The sequence below is a fragment of the Micropterus salmoides genome, unplaced genomic scaffold (assembly GCF_014851395.1).
Source record: "Micropterus salmoides isolate LMB-PRFRI ecotype aquatic unplaced genomic scaffold, ASM1485139v1 Ms_hic_scaffold_12, whole genome shotgun sequence".
In the NCBI taxonomy this organism is placed as follows: Eukaryota; Metazoa; Chordata; class Actinopteri; order Centrarchiformes; family Centrarchidae; genus Micropterus; species Micropterus salmoides.
The window spans coordinates 22185909-22212664 of NW_024040263.1; the positions used below are offsets into that span (position 1 = coordinate 22185909).

Below are 26756 nucleotides of genomic sequence, written 5' to 3' on the forward strand. Positions count from 1 at the left end.
CGTGCTGTCAGTGACTGAAATAAATTACACAAAACAAAAATTAAAAGTTAAATAGTGACATTACTTTTATTCGTTTACATTTGAAACACTTATTCAATACCTCAATAAATTGACACAATGTAAAAGATGAACAAGAACAAACTTGTAATAAGCTCAACCTCTCTCATGCTGGAGGGCTGGTTGAACATCATTATACCATTATCCATGTCAGATGCCCAGCCATTTGATTTACACCAGACTCCCTGAAAGTCCAAGAACTGCACAACTTATTATTATATATCGTTTCACCCTCTATAAAAATCCATCACTTTGGATGTCTACAGTCTTTCTATGTTTCTGTATCGCAGCCTGTATCCACCAACAGCTGGCCATCTCTCATCTCAAAACCCGCTTTGGCCTGCAGATTCGCCCAGTAGTCTCTAAACCAAAGCCAGCTTAGCATGTGTGTTGGCTTGTCTTTAATAAGTGAGTGAGTGGCGAAGACATGTCTGACTCAGTTTGTATCAGGGAAAGAGAAAAAGAGATACATACAGTATGTGTATAATAGGAGTTCAGGATGAGTCTTTAAACGCACCAGAAAGTATCATGTATGCACTTAAAATAATCATTTTAAACCACACAGTTCAAAAAAACTAAATTTATGTTTCAAATTGCAGTGCATTGTTAGTGGAAAAAAGAACCTGATCTCTAATAAAGGCTCAAGTTAGTGTAAGTGTTGGCTACTCTCTGTCTAACACTGAATACGTTTTAAATAGACAGAAGTATCAGTCTGTGTGTATGCCTCTACTTTTAATTGTCATGTACTAAACTACAAATGAAATAACTTAAAGTGTATTGATTTGTTGGCATACTTTCTTTATCAGCTTATCTTGGCTTTATAATAGTATTAAGCCAATATCTCATCCTGTAGGGATGTATATCTGAAAAGTATCACCTGTAAGACTTTTACTAAAATGCAGATTGATATGGGTATCAGTCGCTGTATGGAAAAATATGAGCTTCTCACAAACCACATTGGTGCACCCGTGACTGAAAATCAAGGTACTTTCAACTGGCAAAGGAATTTCCATCATCACTGATCCCTGATGAATTTACCAAACTCCACTATGTATGTGTGTTTACACAGAGACAATTATGTGGGCTGTTTTGTGTAGTTTGGACCAGCCGGGAGATAAAAGGCCAGACAGATGGGAGAAGAGAAAGCAAGCGGCCAGCAACAGCGCCAAGTCAAACCAGCGTCTAACTTCACCAAGTAGTTATCTGTGGGGATGGAAGCCTGAAGCTACACTTTGACTGGAGGGTAACATGTTTGTGTCTCCAGACCAGCTGGGGCATCTGGGTAATGGAAATTAAGGAGTGGGAATACAGTTGTCTGATGTCTGTTGTCCAATTAGCAATTTTTCCATATTTATTTTGCTGAGGGAAAAAAAATATTTTACATAATTTTACTTATGCATATTTGTTGAAAAAATATTTTATCATAATTGTTTTGAATGTTTTACCTCAGATTTGTGAACTGAGCCATTGTTTGGCATCAAGTGTTTGTTGTGACCATAAAGAATAGTTTAAAACCACAATTAACCATCTGGTTTCTTCAACTTTCACTCAGTTGCAAAAAACAGCCTTTAAACTTCAAAGACATAATGATATGACATTTGTTTTATTGTGATAACATTTTTTACCATATGTACATGACACCCAGCCCTACTTTTTTCTTTCTATATTTAAGTATGCAATGCTTTGTATTAATAAGAGCCTGTTATTTGATGTTCTTTCTTATGCCCCCTCTTGATACCATCACCTCTTCCAAACAAAAGGCAATTTATTATGAATTTTTGCTTCACAAAACGCAGGCAGGCAGATCCCAACAAGACATTTCGGTAAAAACTCACTACAAATGGCATTCCAACCAGGTGCATAACATCAACAGGGCGAGGCAGCCAGGACTGGGCTGCATGCTGAGGCATTTAACAAAGTCAGAAGATGAGGAGACTTTAACTGAGGGGGGAAAGGGAAGCTGACGTCTCTTTACTGCCCTGCTGAGTAGAGGACAGCTCGTCTTACTGAAGGAGATGTAAAAGAGAAGAGAGAGAGAAGGAAGCAGGAGGATAACAAATGACAAACAGCCACAGACAGAAAAACTGACAGGAGTGTGTACTGGAAGTAGAAGGATAGAAGAGTACTGACTCAGAAATGAGAAATGGAACAGATAAATAAATTTTATCTGTCAAACTTTGACCTTAGCTTCCCTACTCCTGTAAATGGTTTAGCAGTCATGTGGTCTCTTTTCTCCTCTGTCTGTACAACAAGGAAAGTTGAAATAACAAGTTGAGGGCCAAGCAAAAAATACAGACTCTAAACCCTGAGGAATGCCTGTTCCTGTCTTTTTTTTTTCCTACCCCTTGCTGCCTCTTTGTTACCTGGTTACATGGACACCTTGACCACTTTATTGAATGCCAAGTATTTCAACCTCTCTCGCAGTCACGTCATACCGGCTGTCAAGAATGGTTAACAAGAGAGAAAGAAATTATGTTTCAGACATATTACTTACTGCTATAATGAATATTTTTATATTTAGAATGGATGAAATTACTGTTATGTAAACGAGATTACCGGTAGTGACATACCCACAGATAATTATCACTTCCCCTCAACTATATGAAGCATGCTTTTGGTTTTATGGCCCACAACTGTTTCACAGCCCTCATTGGGGTCGTTTTCGGCAAAACATTGTACTATACCCGTTTAACACCAAATGGCAGATGCACAACAACAGCCACTAGCTGGTGAACACAACGGAGCAGTTAGCAGCTAAAGAGCTAGATATTTTCGCTCAGGAGGTGGTAGAGACCAAAACAGCCAAGAGAGTGAAAACTGGACTTAATTTGCATTGAATGGTAAGGTTGCTAAGCGTCTGTTCAATGTGTAAAGACACAATTGTTTGCCAAGACAGTCGCCACATCAACTTTGTACAGTAATAATAATATCAATGCACCCAAGTGCCTCACTACCGGGGTCGTGATCCAAGATGGCTGCTCTGACTATCAACAGTTAGTGAAAGCTGTAATTTATACTGTTTATTAGCACTTATATATTAAGCACAGCACTTCGTACACAAAGTGCTGTCCAACTGCTGTCTGTGGTCGTGTTGCTACAGTGTTTAGTATGTATAAGAACAGCGCAATGCCTTTTTTTAATAAACCGGCGTATCAATAGCTAATGTGGCAAGTTGTAAACAATGGCTGGCCAAGCGAGGTTTTCCGACTTGTTAACTGGAACCAAAAGACAGGATGTTGAGGCAGAATAATTTGTTATTTGGTGTGTTGTACTGTATAGTACTAAGAAATAAAAAATGTGCAAATGTTTAATGTTATGTTATTTCTTTTGTTGTGTTCATCATGTGAAAAGGTTTCTGAGGGGGAGAACCACAAGCAACATTACTTATAACCAATTTTTGTAGTATGTTTTGAATTTATCTCACCAGTGTATAGGACTGTGTTGTAGTGTATGTGTTTTTGAGGGCTTGTGTGTCATGTCTGAGGGCAAAGTTTGTTTTTTCAGATTGAATGGTTTTGAGTGGACAGCTTCATTTTGACCCGAAAATAGGACATTTGTGGAATTGGGTAAGAAGTTGTGGATTTGTGTTTAAAGTTTCGAGAAAAAGAGGCATAATTTCAAGAAATGTGTTTAAGCAATCGAGAAAAACTGTAATAGACATGTCAAAAGATCATCATGCTTAATTCAGTTAAATAGTGTGTATTACATCTGAACTCTGCTGTGAGTGCAGGATAAACCAAATCACAGAAAGCACTATGAAACTCATTAAGGGATTACATCAACAGCTGTTAATCCACTTTCTATTGTGCTGTAATTTATAAATGGAGCATTAGGATCTTAGCCAGATGGCTTAGCTGTTGTTTGCACTCTAAATGGCAAACATGTCCAAATCACAAAGCTGTCAGATCCAGTGGGAATCCCATGGCAGAGTCCTTGTTGATAATTACACTGAATCAACTAGTTGGACAGAATTGTGATATTTTTTAAAACAAGATTAGTTATCAACAATAACTGTCTTAGTCTTTAGGTTCAGATCAGTACAGGTAGTAGATGTCAAGTGGATTACTATCGATGGGGGCAAGAGCTTAACGGAGCCAATGACAAAATGTTTAGTCTCACAATCCTCAGTAATTCCTGATGTGTGTGAGGTGATGTTTTGACCTTGTATTTAATTGAACATTTTCCATAATTTTGAAAAACATATTTTATTCTCAGGCCATATTGCCTTGCTTCATTTCAGCCTCTAGTCTGAAATGTAAATGTATGTACTGAGTGTAGTCAGTATCTCTGTAATGTACTCTGTATCCTGATGAAATGTACACGTGGATGCGTGTCATGCAAAGTGTACATTCAACATACCAATCTAAAAATAAAACGCAGTATTATCAGTTACCTGCTAGCCACAGCAGTAATCAGAGACACACACTAATAGTGTTATGAACACACAAACACTCTGAGCAGCTAAACCTGGCAATGCTTCAAATGGTTGCCTGCAGGGATAAAATAGGCAGATATGAGGACAACTGTCGCCTAGCTTGGGCTGCAGTGGGGCTGGGAACCAAAAGCCAGCTCCAATAAGAACTAAATCCAAATTGCCAAAAAGCTCGTACCTATCTGCAAGGACTTGGCTATCTGCCAGGTCCTGTCTACGGCATGCATCAAGCATGCATGGTTAATGTCACAACAGTAGTGAAGATAGGCCTTGATAACCGCTCCAAAGTGCGACTTCACTTTATTAAAGACACTGACAAGTCAAAGTGCCCTGCATGTGGGAATCTAATTAATTGTAAGTCAGGTTACGCATTAAATTCTACCAAATATTTAAGGCAGCACACCGTCGATCTGAAAGAATGTTCGAGCCTGAGTCATCAGCCAGCACTAGAGGCTGGGATAACTCACCCTGATGCACCATTCTCATTGGCAATAAGGAAAAGACAAGTGAAGAGAAAACTGAGGAGTGTCAAATTCCACATCATCACAAGAAAATGTATGTACTGAATGTGAATCATACATTTCTGTTATCTAAACTTTTTTTTTTTAAACCAAACCAAACTAGAACTGAAACTGGGCATCAAAAAGCAGAATCGGAATCTATCAAATTCAAACGATACCCTACCCTAGCCTGCAACAGTACTACGAGAGGTATTTGACACATTATGAGACACGTCAGCAGTCAGAGCTGCATTGGTGTTTTTCCCCTGACCTGGCCAGCCCTGGATCTGGGAGATATGCCAAACTGGGAGTGAGGGGGTGAGATAGATGCTCTTGAAGTATCTGACAGAGAAAGAGGGAGAGTGGGAAGGTAAGATAAGACTGAGACAGTGAGACTTAGGGCCGGATTTACCAACTCCCTGAATAAAGACTACTAAATTGCCTGTGCATTTTAAAATATTGCACGTGTAATTGTAGTACCTGTATTATTACGTAGATGACAACAGGCGCAAACACAATGGAGATGGGAGTATTTAAATGAGGGTTTTGCATGTCAAGCAGCCACTGCGTAAAAACTTTGGTTTGTTCATTCAGTGTGTCCTGAGTATGTGGGAATCGTATGCACCTGCCCATCCTGCCTAAGACTGCACTAAGTACTTGGGACAGCACACCTGAAAAACTGCTTTGGGAAACCCCAGCAGAAACAGAGTGCTGGAATGACCCATAAGCAAGGAAATGCCAGCAGATCGTGCTTCATCCAGCCAGAGGGAACAATCACTGACTGTCCGCACCGTGGCCTGTCGCTCAGCAATCTCCTGTCCCTGGCCCTGTAAACCCATATACCTACAATGTCACTATTACGAGCAGCACGCTGTGAACAGTTGGTGATCGTTCCCTCTGGATCTCACGGAGGAAAAGTCAGGTCAGCAGCCTAGCTTCCCGCCCAAGCAGCCTAGCTACCCGCAGGTGCCCCAAGTGCCCCCACAGCCTAGCTACCTGCACAAGCAGCCTCAGGTGGTCCAAGTGCCCCAGCAGCCTAGCTACCTGCACAAGCGGCCTCAGCCGCCCCAAGTGCCCCAGCAGCTTAGCTTCCCGCCCAAGCGGCCCCAGTTTCCCCAGCAGCCTAGCTACCCGCCAGAGCAGCCTGAGCCACAGGAGCCAGAGGAGCCCCGGCAGCCTCATCCTCAGGTGCTCCAGCTGCCTAGCTTCACGCCCAAGCAGCCTCAGTTTCCCCAGCAGTCCGGCTACCCGCCCAAGCAGCCTGAGCTATCTGCTCCAGCTGCTGCCCCAGCAGCCCCATCCTCCTAGCTCTCTGCCCCATGTCCCCCAGCCCCAGGAGCCCAGTTACCAGTCTTTCTGGCCTCCTCAGTGGCCCAGCCACCAGCCGCAGGGGGTACATGTGCTACAAACCCCAGTATCCGCAGATCAGTTACTCACCCCTGCAGCTGGAGGTTTCTAAGCAGCCACACTACAATGGCTGGGCAACTGCGACACAAGGAGTTGCCCCTGAAAGGGATACAACTTTGCACTACAACACGAAGATGCATAAAGGACCACCTTCAGCTGACTCATTGTATGACTTGTAAAATTAAAATAAAACATGTGATCTGTAAAAAAAAAAAAAAAAAAAGGAAAGAAGTCAGGTCAAAACAAAATTTGCTTTATTGGCATGGATGTTAATACAACAGTATTGCCAAAGCTTAAAAGGAAAATAGATGATGATCCTATTCCACAATTTATTTTGTGTCATGTAATGTGGAGAACTGGTCTTGGTCTCGACTGGTCTCAGCCCCTAAAAGTCTTGGTCTTGTCTCGGTCTCGATAAACTCTGGTCTTGGTCTTGACTTGGTCTCGGTTTGGGCGGTCTTAACTACAACACTAGTTGGAAGTGAACATACTGACACTACAGAGACAGAGAAAATGAAGGAAAAACAGGACAGACAAGACAGGTACAGAGGGGCATTAGGGAGGAAAGGAATGAAGAAATCAGAACCACAGAAAGTGAATGAGATGTTAAATATAAAACAGCTCTCTGATGTTCCTCAGAGTAAGGTAGCAGGTACAGCTGCAGCAAATGATATTGTCTCAGTTAAATCTGAGAAGGGAATTTGCCTTAAGGTAGGAACAGTTTCTCAAAAAGTGAATCTATATCTATATCGAGAGTGAGAGTGAGAGAGAGCGAGAGAGAGACAGAGAGAGCGCGCGAGCCCTGTCACCATTTCCTTTACAGGAAAACTTCCAGCACAGTAAAATGTCTGGCCAGAAGGAGTTTGTAAGCTTACCACTGACCAAAGCCATGTCATTTATTCAGAGCTCTCCAAAAAGAGCTTACCATTACTCTCCATTTACCTTTGGTGTCCTTGAGAAAACCAGAGAGGAGGGTGGAGGCGTTTGGGCAACAGACCAAAACTTCAGTCAACACTATATTTCAGACTTTCTGTTTTATTTCCCATCAACTGTGAGCGTTGGTGTAAAATGATACTCAAAACAGTGCTGTGCTGTTGATGCAATCATCAGGTGTTTTAAAAGCTTGAGCAGGAGTTGAAATGGTGCGTGTTGATAGAGAAATTCTTACCTCTCAGGGGACTGCTGGAGTTAACAACGTCTCACCAACTAGGACAAAAACAGACACAAACACATCATTACTTTCTGCATCCAAGTCTTCTGAGGGCTGCTAAAGCCATCCACCAAAACTCTGAGCCATATTAAGTGTCTGAAGTGTAGGAACATGTCACAATTAGAAGCGCACACATTCATTTGCTTAAATATTATTTACTCAATGTGTGTTTTTTGAAGTCTGTAATACTAGGATGCAAAACACAAATTATGGGAATGAGTGAAAAAACAAACAAACATGAAATTAAAGGAGCACTCCACAACAAAGACTACTTCATAGTCTACAGCCTGAAACCTTTTTATTATCCTTGAAAACTTTGTATGCTCTGTAATTCAGCATATTTGACATACTCAAATAGATACATCAAAAAGAAGATATTAAACGTTAGCAAACACCTGTAATCTTTATTTTCCACTAGGTGACAGACATGGGCTTTTGTTACTTATACATCCCCGGCATGCCTTAGATATATTTTTCTGCATACACGCCAATTTACAAACCAGCTGCACTATTTTGAGATCCAGCAAACTAACTAACTTTTTTACAAAGGAAATGTTACAGTATGAATTATTTCCAGGAGGAAATCATCTGCAATAATGAATGGACGCCGTCCAAGTGTTCATTATGCTCTCCCTACAGTCTCTTTACTACAGAAACCTCTACCATCTCTGCATGTGGGTCAATTACTGTCCATGTATGCGTGTTTGTACTGGTGAATTCTCACGTGAGCATATAGGCTTTAGTGTGTGTGTGTTCTCGGTCACGGCAGTCAGCAGTTTCCACTGTTGAGGGTGGGCTGTGCCTCCATACCGTACTGGCGGCTACACCGAGCGGCAGGCGGCCTGAGGGACTCGGTCTACCCTTTATAGTTATCTATGTCATCTGCACAAACACACCAACTGTGTCAACACCATGGAGCACAGCTCACCGTAGGAGGACACGAGAGCTATTGATAGCATGTGAGATGTGTTATTACTGCGGGTGCTGTGCCTGTATTCCATTATAATCATAAATGGCTCCTGGGAATTTTGGGATTGGTCCAAAATAACACATAAAAAAATATTCCACATCAATGTATAAAGGAATTACGGAACAATGTGTTGAGAGAACAATCTGCGCAACCATGAATAATAAAGTGATTAAACTTGTATGAATTCACAGGACTCACATTCATTTGTATTTAGCAGAACAGCTAAAAGCTGAATCTTGCATGAGTTTGTGCAGTCAAAATGATGTAACTATGGGCACAAAGAGTGGAAGTGTTGGTAGCTTCTGGGAGTTGTGAAAGAGGTGGCAGAACGTGGAAGACAAATGTGAAAAGGCCCAGATGGTACAGCAGTTGAGGAAACACACTTCTGTCCAGCTTGGCTGAATGAATGGGAATTGAAACCACCTGCTGCTAAATCTGGTGGGGATTTTTTACTGTTAGTGGAGGTGGAAAAATGAATTTTCCTTCAGTTCTCAGGTGCGGAATGACAATGAGAAGTGTTAGAAGCACGAAGCCCACTGACAGCAAGTCAGCATTATTTCATAGCTCAGATCTATCTAGGCATATAAAAAGCACAAAACAAGCCAGTAGATCACCCGGGTTATTGGTGAATTTCAGTGTCAACACAGAGGTGGACTACAGTCTACTCAGATTTCAGCTTGGGTATCTAAGCACTCACAGCCTAATTAGACTTATTTTCTTGTAACAAAATATATCAAGACTGTGCCTAGATGAAGTTGAGATGGACTGCAGTTCACACCTGGCATCAGCATCAGAGTCTCAATTTCAAATGTGTCTCGATTTACCAATTGTGAGGCACCTGTGGTTGCAGGGTTGGCGGTTTGTCTCCTGTCCGCATGTCAAAGTGTCCTTAAGGAAAACACTCAACCCCAAATGTCCCTGATGCTTAGGCTAGTGCTTTGCATTGTGTGTGTGTGTGTGTGTGTGTGTGTGTGTGTGTGTGTGTGTGTGTGTGTGTGTGTGTGTGTGTGTGTGAATGGGTGGCAAAACTTCAAGTTTTAAGTGATACCTTTAAATGAAAGTACTCTGAAGTTGGTCTGAAATCTAGATTAGGTTCATTTTTGTCTACAGATCAGCCTGACACAAAGAAGAGAAGAGCTGCATTGCAATTCGGTCAAAAGCTGAACCACCAGCAAACAAAAGTCAACATAAGCAATAAACCTTTTTGAAGTCCTCCACCATCCATACATCCTGGGGTCAACCACAACTTTAAAGTAACATGGATGTTCTCACAGCTAGGGCATGGCCATTACCTATAACCTAGACATTATGACTGGGTCCACTGTCAGCAGCATTAATACCCTGTACCAGAGCAATTGGAACAACCAGAACAAAGTCCGCCTCAAGTCATTAACTAAGCCAGGAACTGCACTTGACACTCTAATTATTTTTTGTTTGGGCAAGATGCAGAGAGACAAGTAAAACCAGCACAGTTACATAACAACTTTTTCTGCTGACCGCTGTGGTGGCCTCAGTGATTTGGTGGATGTGACTGTCCAGCCACACAGCATGGCACCCTTCGGCCTCATTATATAAAACCCAGACAAAGTGTTATTTTTAACTAATTATTACTTTAGCCACATTAGGCGAGATGAGGTCACTTTTGATAGACTGAAAGCATCTCCAGATCTTTAACAAGTGTGTTAAGGTTTGACCTGAGCTCTAAAAAGGCACCACTTTCTTTAAAAGAAAAAAAAAAAAAAAACCAGGGATGAGCTGAGTCAACTTTGCTTTCTGTCTTGTTAGTTTTGCCACAGTTACAGAACAATCCCAACATCTCATTAATCTGATTCTGTCAGACGGGTTTAGAGAGACGCAGTGGGAGGTGCAGTGTCCAGTCTGTTCAGCTCTGTCACTCTCTGATGGCGTGGTGGTTGGAGACTCAATGTTAATTCAGTGGTATGAGGGTAACCTTTCACTGCTATTGAGCTGATTTGCATAACTTGTGACTTGGACATTTAATGAGGGTAAGTGAGACAGCCAGAGGAAAGGCAAACATAGTGAGGCTGTGCTAACATCAGAGCAGAGGTCAAATTCTGAACTGAGAGGCAAAACTATTTAGTTGAGCCTAAAGCAAAAGCAGGCATTTGTTAAAATTTATTTATCTTTACATCAGTTGGAGAACAGATGGCAGATAAGACAGTATGTCAGGACTGTTCGTTCAGCAGGAAACATTGGCAGATATGTGACAACATCCCGCCATGGTAGCTTAATGAACAGCTACGCACAGGTGATGGCAAGCTTGCTTTTATTTATACCCAATTTGCATCCACTCAATTTTTTCCAGAGATGAGACCTGGAGCACATTTTTTTAAGATTGAAAAGTGGACATGAATTGAATGTAACCTTGGTGCCTGGCTGAAGAGCAGAATTTCCACCTGGTAACAGCAGTTTTTCAGATGGTGTGATTCTGTCTGTACTGTCCACTCTAAAAGCCCGCTAATCTGACTACTGTTGACTCTGCTTTATTGGGGTGTGTGTGTGTGTGTGTGTGTGTGTGTGTGTGTGTGTGTGCGTGCGCTTCAGTGCCTGCAGAAAATGGGCTATTGTGTATTGCCTATAAAATCTACTAATCTAATCTACTACAGTCCGTGCACAGCTGATGGTGTGAGATGAGGTTCTTGTCTTTCAGTAATTTCACTGGAGACAACAGCATTACGAAGTCAGGCAGGTCACTAATGGAGGATAAACACAGCTGCTCAGGTCTGAAGCACTGTCCACAAATGCAAATGCCTTAACAGTGCACATGTAAACTTCAAATTTGAGCTCTGGCACACATGTGGTGTAAGTGTAAAATATAATACAGTTCAAGACAATAAACACAACAGTATCTTTGTGACACAACACTGAGGTAATGTATGAGGCAACAGCAGTATTGTTTCCTTCATCTCTAGTCCCTAACACAAAAAAATAGCACTGACTCACCTCATACTGCTAACAATCTAATTTTACAAGGGGAACCCCACCCTTAAACAAACACAAAGCTGACAAACCACACACTTTTTTGTAGGTAGGGATACCCTACTGGTAACATTAGAATTGCAGGGTCTTTATAAGACACACGCATTCATCAGTACATGCTCACAAACGCAGACCCCAGCCCAGCAGGAACAACTCCATCCCAGTCCAACTACATGATAATCCAATTTGGATGATTGCCTGAGAAACAACTTCCCTGGAGAAAAACAACACAACACAGGCTGCAGACAAACACTGAGTCCTGCAGAATTGTGGGTAGAAAGACGATACTTAAAAGCTGTGGTAGGCAATTTGTATCAGAAGCAATTTTTTGTTATATTAGTTGAAATTCTCTATACATCCTTACATCGATCAGGAAATCAAGGTATCTGTCTATTATTTCATTCGGACAGAAAAAAACGACTTGCACTCACTGTGCATGAAAAGGTGTTTTCGGGGAGTGGGTTTGGAGGGAGGTTTGAAAGGGGTGTGTGGGAATTTTTAAGTTAGATATTTGTAAAATCAAGCTGTTTCTTGTTAGTTCTCCAACATTGCCTACCCCAGCTGTAATCAACGGGTCACGAATTGGATCCCTGAATAAACCTTTTTCATCCATTTCATTGGGTCTGGACAGCATCAGAAAAATATACTCAATATGAAACTGTACACACTGAAATGTATTTGTGAGAAAAAGGAAACTCATAACTGATTAGGGCTATCACATTGCAATTATTTTACAGATATGATGATTTGTGATATGATAAGTGAGAATAGTAATTTTTGCATCACAATTTTCATCGTCACTTAAAGAAACCTTTACAATCATAAGGATGTGACATTTGTTGAGGTCTGCACCAAACAAACATGTTTTCTTACATGAAGATTTGTAGGGCGGGGCATCTCTGCAGCACTACACATTATAATGCTGTTTTGTCACACCTTTTACCTTCATCAAAAAACTGAAGCTTCTGCAATTTGGATATTGCACTTGGCCATACTGTAATTTCGATATTATTTTGATTAACTGTGCAGCCCTATTACAGATTAAATTGATTAAACGTTGTCTATTGCTCTGCCGAGATGACACATTCTCTTGCTCCTCCTCTCAGGTTGATTTGTGTTCAGTCCTGGCCACCTGCCACTCTCCACAAAGCCTTTCTGAACAGATCACCCAGACAGCTGTATTAACAGGAAGACAGCCTGGCTGAAGGATGAGTTCAGGCAGAGTACATGACATGACTAGCCTGGAAACAGCCCCATTAAACACTCAGTTTTGTTGTCATTTGTTTTATTAGTAATAACAACTTGAAAATATGATACAATTATTAATCCAAGCAGGCAAACGCTCCTTTTCAGGGAGGTAAGCCGCACTGCAGCGCCTCTAGAGCTGATATGGATTCAGCACGATGTGACTTGGGCCATGTGGTGTAAGAATGCAACAGCCCACTATGTCCCCAGAAATTGTTGGAAAGAACAATAATGTCTACTACTCAGACACAAGTTTTGAACTGTTACTGCAACTACTGGTTGTAAAAAAAGTATTTACATTCATGTAAAGCCACCAATTTAAGATGTGTCAGAAAAAAGGGTACTTAGTTATGATGTGATGTTAAAATGTTTGTTCCCATCATTCAGCCACATTACTGAACATCTACCAAAGCTGAAGAAACTGCTTTAGAAATTAAGGTCATGCTATAACTGGCTACATGGCTTTTGCACAATCCAAGCAACCAAATTAGTTCAATGTTAGTTTTAGTCAACTTAGTGCGTCTTTAAACATAGACCGCTGGTCTCCAACCCACAAACTGGCAAGTTTAAGCAGCATTTACCAAATCCTGTGAACTTGAACTGGCCTCTCAGAGGAAACCTGCTGCCAGTCCCAGGAATAATGAAATGTACAATCATCTTATGAATGAAGATCAATGGGACTGAAACCCAGAATGTAACAGGACTGGATTCAAGCTATGGTAATTTACCCTCTGTGGCTGTAATAGCCAGGCATATCTGACACTTCAAGTTAAACTGTATTTTGCCAACATTGACATCATCTCTAAAAGTTCACCCAAACATAACCCACTAACAATTTTTAACTAACACTAACAGTAACAGTTTAAAACTAACAATCGCCACCACAACTCAAACTAAAACTTACCTACCTTAAAATAACCTAGAATGAACCTTGTCCACAAATGAATCAAATATGGCCCTTCAGTTCATGGCCTCTCAAAGGAATAGCTTTACATTTTGTGAAATATGTTTATTATACTTTTTGTTATTTATTATGTGTGTTCAATAAGAAGACTGATGTCATTCTGCCATTCTCATGTCTGTACACTACATGTGAAAATAGGAGACAGTTTGCTTAGCATAAAGAGTGGAAACAGGGGGAAACAGCTAGCCTGGCTCTGTCCAAAGGTAACAAAAACACGGCAAAGAAGTAGCTGCACAAATAACCTAGTAAAACCACAACTTGTTGTTTTAACACTTTGTTTAAAGAGGTGGTATTATGCTTTTTCACTTTTCCCCTCTCCTTTATTGAGTTCCATCTCTTTTTTGTGCATGTAATAGGTTTGCAAAGTGAAAAAGCCCAAAGTCCAGCCCAAAGGGAGTTCCCATCTCCCACAGAAAGCTCTGCTCTGAACTGCTTGAAAACAGCTCGTTTGTAGTCCAGCCGTTTCCCTTCCTTCACTGTGACATCACAATGAAAACGCGTCATAAAGCTTGCCAAGCGGCTAGTGGGAGTCAGGCATGCCCTCAAACCAAGCTAGTCTGAGCGGAGGCCCATTGATTTTAGTTAAGCCCCTTTTCCTCTGCACAGTACCAGCTCGACTTGGCTCGACTCGCCTTTGTTTGGTTTTCCATTGTAGAAATGTTGTACCTGCTTCACGTCTGTCGAGGTTCCAAGCGAGCTCAGAGATACTAAAATGTAACGAGAAAACACGACAGACTGCTGATTGGTCAGAGAGAATATTCACTATTCACTGCATCATCATTGCCTGCACCAGACAGAGGCCAGCAACAGAAAGTTTTATATTTTACAGTTTTCGTATAGAATTTCATCACAAAATCCATTTCTGAGAATTTTTGAGGTGAGAAATCAGCTGTGTAGATTTCGAATATTGACAGTTTTACGATAAGTGATGGTGGAACAAAAATGTGCTTGAATATTTTCGGAGTTGAGGAGCTCCGCCCGCTCACAGAGCCCTCTGCTCCCGCCGTCACACAGACCGCTGCAGCAACAAGGCAGAGGAAAACACAGCTGGTAGGTTTTCATACTGCTTATCTGTCTTTACATTCTGAGGAATGTTGAAACGTTTTAACTTAAAAAAGAGAAAGCTGTGTGTTAAGAGCTGGTGTGTGTGTGTCGCATTGAACATTACGTCGAGGCAGCTGTGTGTGGCGTCGCTATGACGTCAAGCTATGTATCTCTGGGTACTGTCTGCAATGGAAAACAGAGCAGGGCCGAGTAGAGTCGAGTCTATCGATTTGCATTATGGTAGCATTTTTTGGCAAGGCAGCATAGATCGTCAGAACACCGGCAACAGTTAAACGTTTAGTCCTAAAAGACGATGCAACTCCGAAAATTCACAATCACAGCCTGTAAGTATGCTTTATTGGTTGTGAATTATATTTAAAATAAACACGGCAATGTAACTTCACAGACTGTTCAAGTGCGGAGTTGTTGTAAACGTTGGCTAACACACTTTAGCTATTTTAGCCAACTATAATGCTAATGTTACACCTGATGTGAAAGCTACTGAGCAAACGATGGTCAATTTTTATGTAAAATTGAGTTGAAATATGGTGATTTTTGTAGTGGTTTATGGAACAATGATGTGTGGTTGTGGACTTGTGAGTAACTTATACCATCTGCTAGGTTACGGTCGCAGTCTGATGCGGCTTTGATTTGGATCACACTACCTTGTATCTTACGATCCGCCCTTCTCTTCTTCTGATTGGCTAGTAGTCCTTACCTGGGAACTGTGCATGTGCAACTCTCAACAAAGATATTGTACAAATAAGATGCATCACTCTGTAGCTCAAGCGTGTAGAGCGTACAACACAGGGTGAAAAGAGGAGCTACAGCAATGTGCAGTACGGAAAAAATATGGTGTTTTTTAAAAATGAAACCATGTAAACCTGTTCTGGTGCAACCCCTAATGAAGATTTTGACCCTGAAAATGAGCATAATACCACCTCTTTAAATCAAACAAATTAAATATGTTGTGTAGAAGGATTTATTACCTTTGGACAAAGCCAGGCTTGCTTTTTCTCACTGTTTCCACTCTTTATGCTAAGCTAACCTAATTGGCTGGCTCCACTTTCATATTTAAACAGACAGGTATAAAAGTAATATCTTCTCATCAAACTCTGTGTATTTCCCAAAATGTCCAACTATTCCTTTAAAGATAACCAAACACCACACGCACACACACACAAGCCTATTTCTCATCTTTTTCCCTTATCATCATGTCCCAAATGTCATGAAACACATTTTTCCAGAAAGACCACCACCACAATCAGGCTCAAACATCTTTAGGCCACACCCCCACACACCAAGTCCACACGATGAATGACGTCACTCGTCCAAGTTATCCACAACAATCGATCTTGGAACACCACACTGTGTGACAGGCTCATAAAGGTCACAGAAACATGTTATGCAGGGATATCACATGGCCTTCTGCTACATGTTGTGTCCTGGAAGTACAAAACAAAACATAGGTCCTATCTAGTGATTTCCTCTGCTGAGGTAAAGGAAATACAGCCTTCCCATACTTCCTATCCTGCGACAAGAGTCCGAGACATGTGACACGACACCACACACACAGGGTATCTCAACTCTGACTCCGAACAGATACATCCTCCATGGAAACTTTGTGAGCATGTGGGCAGCGATCCATCTGATAAGACAGGAAGTCTATTTGTCATGAGAAAGTTTTTAAATGCTTAAAAAGCAAAACCAATGTCAAAATAAAGCTTAAAACAAGTTTCTGTCACATTACATATTTTGATTTTCTTTTTTTTCTTTACAGTGGGATAGATGAATAGAAGGGGTTCCTGGGTAGTCTTTTAGGTTTGATCCTTTTATCCCAGTGAAAATTGGACAAGGAATTTTTGTCTATGTTTACCTGGCACTTAAAGCTGACATTTCAGATATCTAAAATTTCTGTTGTCAGCCATTTTACTGGATAGACAAATGCAAAGAACTGTTTTTCTGACAGTATTTAATTATGTTAGGGTGGATCTTTCCGTTAAAGGAGGGGTTGTGTTGACATCTGAATGTACAGGATGTAATGCAACATTGCTCCTTGAGTAACTGAAACTGGTAACAGACAGGGAACACTTACAAGGTGATCTGCTATCAGATGATCAGCTTGTTCATTTCTGCTCAGCCTCAGCCACAGGTTTCCCTCTGTAATGACTGAGAAGATAACAGGAGAGGATGAGTGACAGCCGGTGGGAGCAGAGACAGATGGCTTGGTGCTGTATCTGCTCTGCAACACACAGATACATACATTTGTATGCTGTATTTCATATCAGAGCTTTTCATTCTTTTGGCAATAGATTCTGGAATAATTTTATAGCATAACATTAAGCCCTAAAAACTTATACACACCTTGGTTTTACTATTCAAACAAAAAGCACCAACAGATCTTCTGCAAGACAAACATTTGCAGTGCACTTGGCTGCACATCAAAATATTAACACTCCAAAAAATGACAAAACAACCTGTTTAGTACACAAAAATATGTATACTATGTGCACAAACAAACACACACTGCAGACACCACAAACTCACAGTTTGCTCAGTGATGCCCAAAGGGGGCTACAGAACAGAATGCAGCATGCATCTCTAACGACATGCGTCTGCCCTTCGGCAGATGAATACAAACTGTTCCTGTACGCACAGTAGAGTGACTTGTCCTGCAGAATCACTGACCTGAATATATACTGAGGTGAGAACACAGGCTGAGGCGAAGCTATCACCTCAAACCACATTGGACAAAAGACAGTAAATGGCTTTGAGGTTGAATACAGTATATAGTTTTTATCTACAGTAAGGATCAGATTAATTACTAATATATATATATTTTAAATATTACAGCAGATGTACTTCTTATAGTGTAGTATTATGTGCTTATGGGAGCTGTGGGCAACGATTCGGTGCAGCCCAGAACTGGAAGTAATCCCCTAATGCTCTGGTGCCTGAGCCTCACACTTTGTCAGGGAACCTGCAGCTACTTGTCAGCCTACAGGTACTTAAACTTCTGACCACACCCAGCAGTGATGTAATGGTGTACTGACATACCCTAGAGTACACGTTTAGTTTACTGCAGCAATGTCTGCAGTAGGTCATCAAAAACAAGATTTTCAGCCGGTGTTAGTTGCTCTTTAAAAATGACTATGTACACCAAGGATGTAACCAGATACATTACTGAAAGTATATGTATCACACGTGTCTGTTCACGGCACACAATTGTAATGGATCCAATGATACGGTATGATATTAAGAAACAGTATTCAAAACAAACACACTATGACCAATGGTGTATATTTGTATGCACGGTCTCCTGAGTGATATTTTTGGCTATGTATCCAAGCATGAGAGGTCATATTAGCAAATATAACTGAATAAACATACCAGGGCAACGTGACTATTTGTGAACCAGCAGGAGAAGAAATAAACAAACTATGCATTAGCACCACGGTGGTCCTACGGATCCAGTGTTGCCACACACATCGCTCACGCTCCACCACCAGCACCACCACACAAGTGATGTACAGTACCTTTAAATACAACCTATCACCATGGCCAGCTAAGTCAATGTGCTAAAAACACACACGACTGATTGACAAGTGGTCTCTGGTAGGCACAAACACAGAAAGACCACACTATTGAGCGTGTGGTATTCTCAGCTGTCATCAAAATCAAAACAACAGTAACCACCAGTTTTTCTGCCATGTAAGCATCACAACACGGTTTTCTAAGATGACATTTGGCTTCTTGTCACGTCTTGTCCCGCCGTACAACACTGCACATCCAAACAGAGCACACTAAATCAATTTAAACCATGACTAAAGGACAACAAATAACTGCCAAAACACAACATTAAGACAACAGCGGGCAGTGGTGACACAGCGTTTTAGTTCAGTGGCAGCGAGGATGAGATTCATCATTTAGTACACAAGCTGACCCAGTTAGAGACGAGACAACAGAGGAGGACCACACAGTACATACCCACACCAACACCAGGATTCAGCAGCCAGCTAAGCTCAGTGCTGCCAACAGTGATTTGTCACTGGGTGTGCGATGTGACAATGCCACAGTGTGTGCGTAAGTGTGTGTGTTCACAAACAGGAACCAAGGCATGGGTGTGCCTGCTAAAATAGTGGCAGATGATGTGGTAAATGTAGATGTTTGGTCATAGAGGCAATAAAGCATATTTCCTGGACACATGAGGCCAACAAGAGTTCAAATATGCAAAAACTCAAAACACATATTTTTCTTTACTGGATTCAGCTGAAATTTCCACTGGATCACTGTATTCCTAAAGGTGAAAATGAATAAATTCAGACGAATGTAGATATGTGATGATTAGTCGATCAAAAGAAAATAGTTTGGCAACTTTTTTGATAATTCATTTATCACTTAAGTGATTTTGCTTTTTCACCAGGCTTTCAAATGTGAGAATTTGCTGCTTTTCTTGGTGTTACATTATAGTAAATTCAGTATTTATGGGTTTCTGAGTGTTGGTCAAACAAAACAAGACATTTTAAGGCATCATCTTGTGCTCTAGGATATTGTGATGGGCAATTTTCAATGCTTTCTGGTGTTTAGGATTAATCAGCCCTATGAATGAACTTAATGTTGGGCCATTTAGCTTTTCCAGTTCTTCCCAAAAAAGTCTCTGTTGTAGAACTGGGCAATAAACTATATTTATCGAATTTATCGAATTACCAATATCATTAATCTCCAAACTGTAGACTAAACTAGTTAAAATAATGTCTATTAAGTGACAATAGCTACAACAACAAATGAGATCTACCAGGAGAAACATATCAAAGATGTCATTAGAAAGGAAATACACACACTGATGCATAAAACAATAATTATTGTGACACTTAGTGTCGCAGAGTTTCAATTCTATGTAGATTTTGGGTCTTCAGCCCTTCTCTGCCACACATTCTCACACCTCAAACAACCAATAAAAGCATCCGCATTCAAATATGGTGGTTAACAGCACATAAACCAATACTGTATTTAGAAATTCCAAAATTACACAGCTGGTGATCAACCAGCTGAGAAAGGAACCAGTGCGACAACAAGTGCTACTGCATTTTTTTTATTTTTATCACTAGCACAGTACTGACATCAACGTTGTGTCGGTAAGAATTAAAAAACAAGTGAGTGCCCCTTTAGAAATACACGTTGCTAACCCGCATGATCATTAAACACAAGGTCAGTCACAGAGTGATATATCTTTCTATACAGTGATGACAAAATAAAGGGCGAACTCAGTGAAAGTCACTCAGAATGAACAAAGCATACCGTCTAAGCTAAATGTCAATGAAGGATTCAGGGCTGAAGCTGTATGTGTTTCCATGTGTGTGTATGTACGGACGAGTTATGTTACTCTGAAGGACTTTTATAGCAGGGTAATAAAAATGGCAGAGAAACATGGTTTAATAGAGAGAAGAAAAGACCAGGCAGTTTCATGGATTTAGATACCGTGCACGCACACACACACACACACACACACACACACGCGCGTGCGCACAATGTGAGCTTTCCGTCACATGCAGAAACAGTGCATCCTTTCCAGATCCCCACACGGTGAGGGGATCAACACCCTTAACGAAGGCATCCACAGAAGTTCCTCACGTGGCCGGCCACACACGCACACACACACACACAGCTGTTAATGAACCTCGCATGAACACACAGTGCAGGATGGCTTCACACTGGCTAATGAACAAAAACCCCACTGGCTTTACTTCACTGTACATCCTAGTATTTTTCCTTGGCCGGTAAATATGCAAAATGACAGTCAATTCATTGTGGAGATTAGGTGACCTGGAAGATTTCTAATCTAATCTCCATATTAATGCAGACCCTCGGGGCACAGTAGCGGGGAGGAAACCCCCCCCCGCCTCATGACTGGCAAGCAACCCAGGCTAAACAGCATACCGCGTCAGTGCAATTCCCTGCTCACAATGGAAGCATTTTATTGGTCATCAACAGTAAAATCAATCTTTAAGACAGATAACTAAATAAGGATTCATGGACCTAACCTTGCAAGGCCAGAATTGATAAATTGTTCTGGTTATATCATCATAACAATCTGATGTTAAAAGACCAGATCATTGGTATTTCCGCTTGACAGAATTGTTGATTTTCAGCTCACATCTCAAATTCATAAATTAAATGACTGGATAATAAAAGTGTACTCTCAAATAAGATACAACATATTCAGTCTCATCATTCATTAACACTCCAATTGATCCAAAATCCAATCCTTGTCGGCTTCGAACTTTCATGATCTCATGATGTTTGACCCCCAGAGGGACACTTTAATAAGGTGACGGGCACAGGGATCAAAAGAGCCGCTGTCTGCTTCAAAAGCTCATTTGGCCCAAAACTTGGCACCTCTCCTTCTCCCATGGTCGGAGGCTGACCCCGTTGCCATGGTTACTCCACTCTAAAATCTATGCAAACGCCTTCTTACTACATGGGAAGACCCACTGCTGGCCGGGGCAGACGCTCTGCCAGGGACTGCCCCATCACACACAGACAGAGAAAGGCCTGTGTACACACAAACATGAAACCAATGCAAAAAACATAGGCACATGTACATATTAACACACATGCAAACACACACACATCCAAAGTGATAGCATGCGTATGCACATATGGACGCAGAGACTTCCCCATGCTGGACAGAAGTCAGCTGTACTCCACGTCAGGCCGGATGCTTTCAGTAATTCATCCACCCACAAGTGTATAATAAGGTTATTCTAACCCCGCCCCACTGGGACTTCTGGCTCTGGCAACCAAACAACTCTGGAATCTAAACACTCAGCCCACACATGTATCACATCAAACAGCACCCTGATTGTGGATGCACAATAGCATGAAACAACCGTTCAGCTTCGCCTGACTCCTTTAGAGGAATCAGAGCATAAAAAATAAAACACCAAAGTTGCAGATCAGCAATGCTACTCAATGCAACGTTATCAGGATCATCTACTATCAGTAGGCATCAGTAGCCAACCACAGATCATATATTACCAACTAAATAAACAACCACACAAAAATAGCCACCATATCACGGCTGAATTACTTTAATGTCAAGCTTTTTTCTAGAATTCACTTTCTTGGCAAGACTTGAGAAGGCCGGTATCACTCTCCAGTCTGTACAGTAAATACTGTATGCAGCAGCTGGTTAGCTTAGCTTAGCACAACAATGAGGAACAGGAGGAAACAGCAAGCCTGGTTCTGTGCAAATGCAACAAAATCAAAATGCTAGTGGTAGCTTCAGATTAACTATACAGATGAGCGTCGTACTGATCTTCTCATCTAACTCTCAGCAAAAAAGCAAATAAAGGTTAAACTATTCCTTTAAAAGCACTGTCTAGTGTGGTTGTGTAATAATATGGTTAATAAAATGTTATCCCTGTTATTTTTTCATCTGCTTTCAGTGGGCGTAACAGACACGTACACACAGGCTCACACAATCAGCAATGTATAATGCTGTCCAACACAGCAGGCCTCAGCCCGGTCTGACCAAACCCAGAGCTACACGCTGAAACAAGCCAAGTGAACGACAGATGAAGTCAAAACCCAGAGATAGACAAGAACATCCAAGATAATAAAATGAAGCCCACTCGCGCGAAAACACACACGTCCTCCAACAAAGGAAAAACATTGGAGTCCAAGACGCAGTCAATCTGCAGCGTGCAGGGAGAGTGGAGCCACATGTTTTTGATAAGTCATCTAGCAGAGCACAGTGAGGTAATGATGAAGTCATCTCAGTCCTCTGGACAGGTTCAAATTCACTGGTTTCAGGCTCACCAACACAGATACAGATTTTGTAAAAAAAAAAAAAAAAAAAACGTTTTATTTAAGTTTGCAGGTATCCAGACCAGAGCACATCATCTTCTTCTACACACCTGTCACACCCAATGAGCTCCCTTCTAAAGCACAAAAAAAACGCTACATTAATCAAATATTTTCTCCCTCGATATCTCCATCCTCACTCTTCAGTTCCTGTTTCCACAAAAACATTCCCAAGCAATCAAGTCCTACTATGGACACGCCTCATTAACAGTCTCTGCAGACTGCACCCACTCAACCGGTCACTGCCACTCTGTTATTAATCTATGAGGCTGAGTCCATTCGCCCAACAGTGCTCAATGTACTTCCTGTGTCTCGGCATGGATCACAAGATCTTAGTTGAGCTCCATTGTGCTTTGGGTGATTATAAAACCATTCATTAGGGGAGAGAAAATAAACAAGAGAGAACAGTTTAGACAAAGAGACTGCTGCAGATGTGTTGAGACAGAAGAGTCCCCTCCTCTGCTTAGCACTATCTAAATGTTATTCTGCAAGCTATGTAAAGGTCAATATTATATTACAAATACAATACGGCTGTGGAAAATACTACATTTTGATTGGCTAGTACATTATTTTGCAAAAGCTGCATGGCTCTGATGTACTCATAGCTGTTCTAAATACATACAAATGTCCAAATAACAACACAGTCAATTTTAATCACTAGTGTCACAAACACATTCTTCAGCAAGCTAGTGGTTCGTGTCTGGAGATTCGGCACACCCCCTCAAAAACAGTTGTGACACATTTTTGTAGAACTCAGTGTTCAGTAAGCCCATGTGGGCAGGGCAACTAAACTGCCAATATTTAGGTATTTAGGTGTCAGTATGGACTGAGAGGCTGGCTTTAAAGGATATTAAGTGTGCCAAAGGATGGTGTTAGATCATCATTTATGGAGAAAGTGGAGATAGAAAGGAAGAGTTTGGGCCTTTAATTAAATGGCTACAAGACACTTTGACTAATCTGCACAAGCTGTTTAGTGTAATCTAATGGACCTTTAATGTGTTGAAGCTGTGCAAAGAATATCATTATTATCACCAGTCATTTGGAAAAAAGGCTAGGATCAGATTGAAAACTAATTACAGCTGTCTCTGCAAACAACTTTAATTTCAAGTTTAAAAAGTAGGTAATATTCCTCCTCTTTACTCAACTAAAACTGGCTACAAGGGACAGAAACCTCACCATCTTGCCTCCCTAGATTCCCAACCAACTGCAATATTCATGAGGACCTTATGAAACACTCAGAGCAAAACAAGCGAGAAAATGGAGTTTACATCAAAGAGGATGTGCAGAGGGGAAGGAAATAGAAATATGGAGATTGTTTGCATTTTCTATGTATTTCATCATTGGCTCTGGGTTAAACATCTCATTTATAGGAGGTCCCTGGAGGATTTTGAATGAGGGCCCCCTTCTATTTGAGTACATCAGAGAATTAGGGGAATACCGTTTTAGATTTCAGGTTCATATGGTGAACATTCACTGCTTTTCAGAGAGCTGTGTGGAACAAAATAAAGGGAAGGGTAAAAAACAGGACTGAAAAATTCTGAAAAGTATGTGAGACTACAGGCCTTTCAGAGACAATCATCATATTTGTCTGGGCCCTTTTTAAGTTCAGACGGCCAGGCTTTGGTGTGGAAATGGATATACTCAGAGTCATTACAGGTTGAGCAATATCCAAGAGCCAGAGGTGCTGAGGAGGTGCTGGCGTGGAACATGTGATTTGAGGGGGAAGAGAAGGGAGAGAGGGATGGGGTGGGTGTGGGTTCAGAACCAGGGGGCATGACAAGAGTTAAAAAAAAGAGTCTGGGCAGAAAAACATGGAATGACTAGCGTGAAACTGAAAGAAAGCGAGAAGATAGAAGGAGCTGCATGCACGCACAGAGTAATAATATTAAGCACTGCTTGCTGTACTGTTTTTTGTCAATATGTAGGCTCAACTTACACTGGTGACATAAACCAGAAGTGAATAACACATTAACATATTGGCTGTGAGAGAATAGCAAAACTCTTACAAGTCTGGGGCTAATTCTGGATTTATGAATAGTTGCCAATAACTCAGCAATACAAATACATAAAATGACTTAGTTCTGCCCATGAAAAAATAACGGCATCCTGATCTGAAACTGTAAATTAGACTGAAGATGAAGTAGCTGAACCTAAATGTAATGTAAAACTCTCCATCATGTACACCATGAAGACTTACAGTGCCTTTGGGTCAAAACCTGTAGCAGTTCAACATTGCACTTGTTTTTAAAGCCTGTTTGCGTAAGACTCAAAGATCTCTTACTTTGGCGACTTGTAGTAGCAGTAGCCTACTGTTACTGACAGCAACCCACCAAAGGAAACAGTCAAGGGAAAATGAACAGGCTAAAAGCGACAACACACACTATTCCCCATCAGGAATTTTTAAAAAGACAAAAACCATACCATTGGAATAATGTGAAACGTGCTATTCAAGGATAAATAAATCTACATGTAAGGGGTTTAAAGAGGCTTCTTATTTTTATCCTTTCAGTAAACATCCTTTTGTAATATGTGACAAATTACAGTATGCTACTATGCTTGCTTCTGGTCACTTGAACACTACATAAAAAGCAAAACTGCACAGTAAAGCACACTGAACTCCTGTATATTCTGCTAAAACACTGTCCTTTTCTCCATTAGTACCTGACTTGTGGTATCAATATATCATCTACTTATCATCTGCAGGAGGTGCTATACTGTAACTGACCCTGACCTTTGACCTTTTCCAAAAAGAGCACTGCCAAACCCTGGCATGTTTGAAAGAGATTTGTTTCCCCTCCAACTTTAAACCAACACCTAAATGAACAAAAGCTATGAGTGTCACTCTCGCTGTCTACACGTTTAATTCATCTTATAACTCATCTTTTTCATCATTAAAAGAGCAAAAAAGCAACTCACACAGTAGGCTATTTGTGGCATGTTATGGAAGTCTACTCAAAGTAAACAACAGTGCAGCTGTTTGGGTGTCCCAGATAACTAAGTAAAAAAAATATTATTAAATAATACAATTACAGTAATCAGTGTTATACAATACAATTAAATGCCACCGAGTACTCCTGGTCAGCATATGACTCATACACTTGCTTTGTTTTCACTCAAACACCAGTAAACAGCGTTAAGCAGGCAAAGCAAAGGTATACACCTTCAAAGCAACGCATACCTTTAAGAAATGTTGTTTAAATGACAAAACATATGAATAAAATCATGCAAATACCTCCAGAAAGGGTCTCCAGGGTCTCGGGTTAGGAGCTCACAGTCGACCGGCAGAAACACATGCGACCTTGTCTCACGGTTTGAATTCAATGGTTCCTTCAACCACGACGCGTCCGAGCACTTTCACTGACGTGCAATCAATGCAATGGTATTAACCCGCTCCCTGCCGGCTATGCAGGCAGCACACATGACGGTGTAGATCTAGTATGCCGGCGGCTATACGGCTAAAGCGGAACCACGCGCTCACAATATGGCAGGAAGTGAAATGTCATTCACCGAAAACGGACGAGGCATTTTTTCGCAAATCCCTTGCTTGAGACGGAGCACACGTGACTCAGGCGGGTTGTGGTTGATGTGCATCATGTCTTGAGCAGAACTACCTAGGAACATTTTCACAATATAGGCTTTAAACGTGTGTAAACCTGTAATAAAGTATATATTTTGGACAATGTATACTACATTGTATTTCAGAAAATATACCTTGTCTTAATGAGTGTGAACTCAAATAGGTCCTTTTCATCTGTAAATGAATGGTGCCTATACAATTTTTTAGGGTAATGATGCATTTCGTTGTGCAATGAATGCAAGTAAATATCAAATATGAGATTGTATCACAGACTGTATAAAATCTGTGGATAAAAAGATAAAATGAATATGTAGCTGTACCTCCATCTAGTGTCCTTAGGCTGCTGGTGGACAACCTGTAGATGGCACTTCCATGCACCAAGATGATGGGGCAGTGGATAAGACACACCTTTGGTGTGAGAGACCCATGTTCAATCCTCCAATGTGACACATCCTGCGTTGCTTTGGATAAAAGTGTCAGCTCA

At 41.0% G+C, this 26756-nt stretch overlaps 1 protein-coding gene across 1 annotated transcript in view; it reads right to left on the reverse strand.

Annotated features, from left to right (window-relative positions):
- Window positions 1-26073, reverse strand: part of add3a (adducin 3 (gamma) a) — a 115799-nt gene extending 89726 nt beyond the window's left edge. Inside the window, exons 1-3 of the mRNA XM_038713965.1 lie at window positions 25928-26073; window positions 16925-16998; window positions 7565-7602 (exon numbers count right to left, since the gene is read on the reverse strand). The gene's annotated coding sequence lies outside the window, so the exon portion shown is untranslated. The remainder of the gene's footprint in view (window positions 1-7564; window positions 7603-16924; window positions 16999-25927) is intronic.
- Between the last annotated feature and the right edge of the window lie 683 nt (window positions 26074-26756).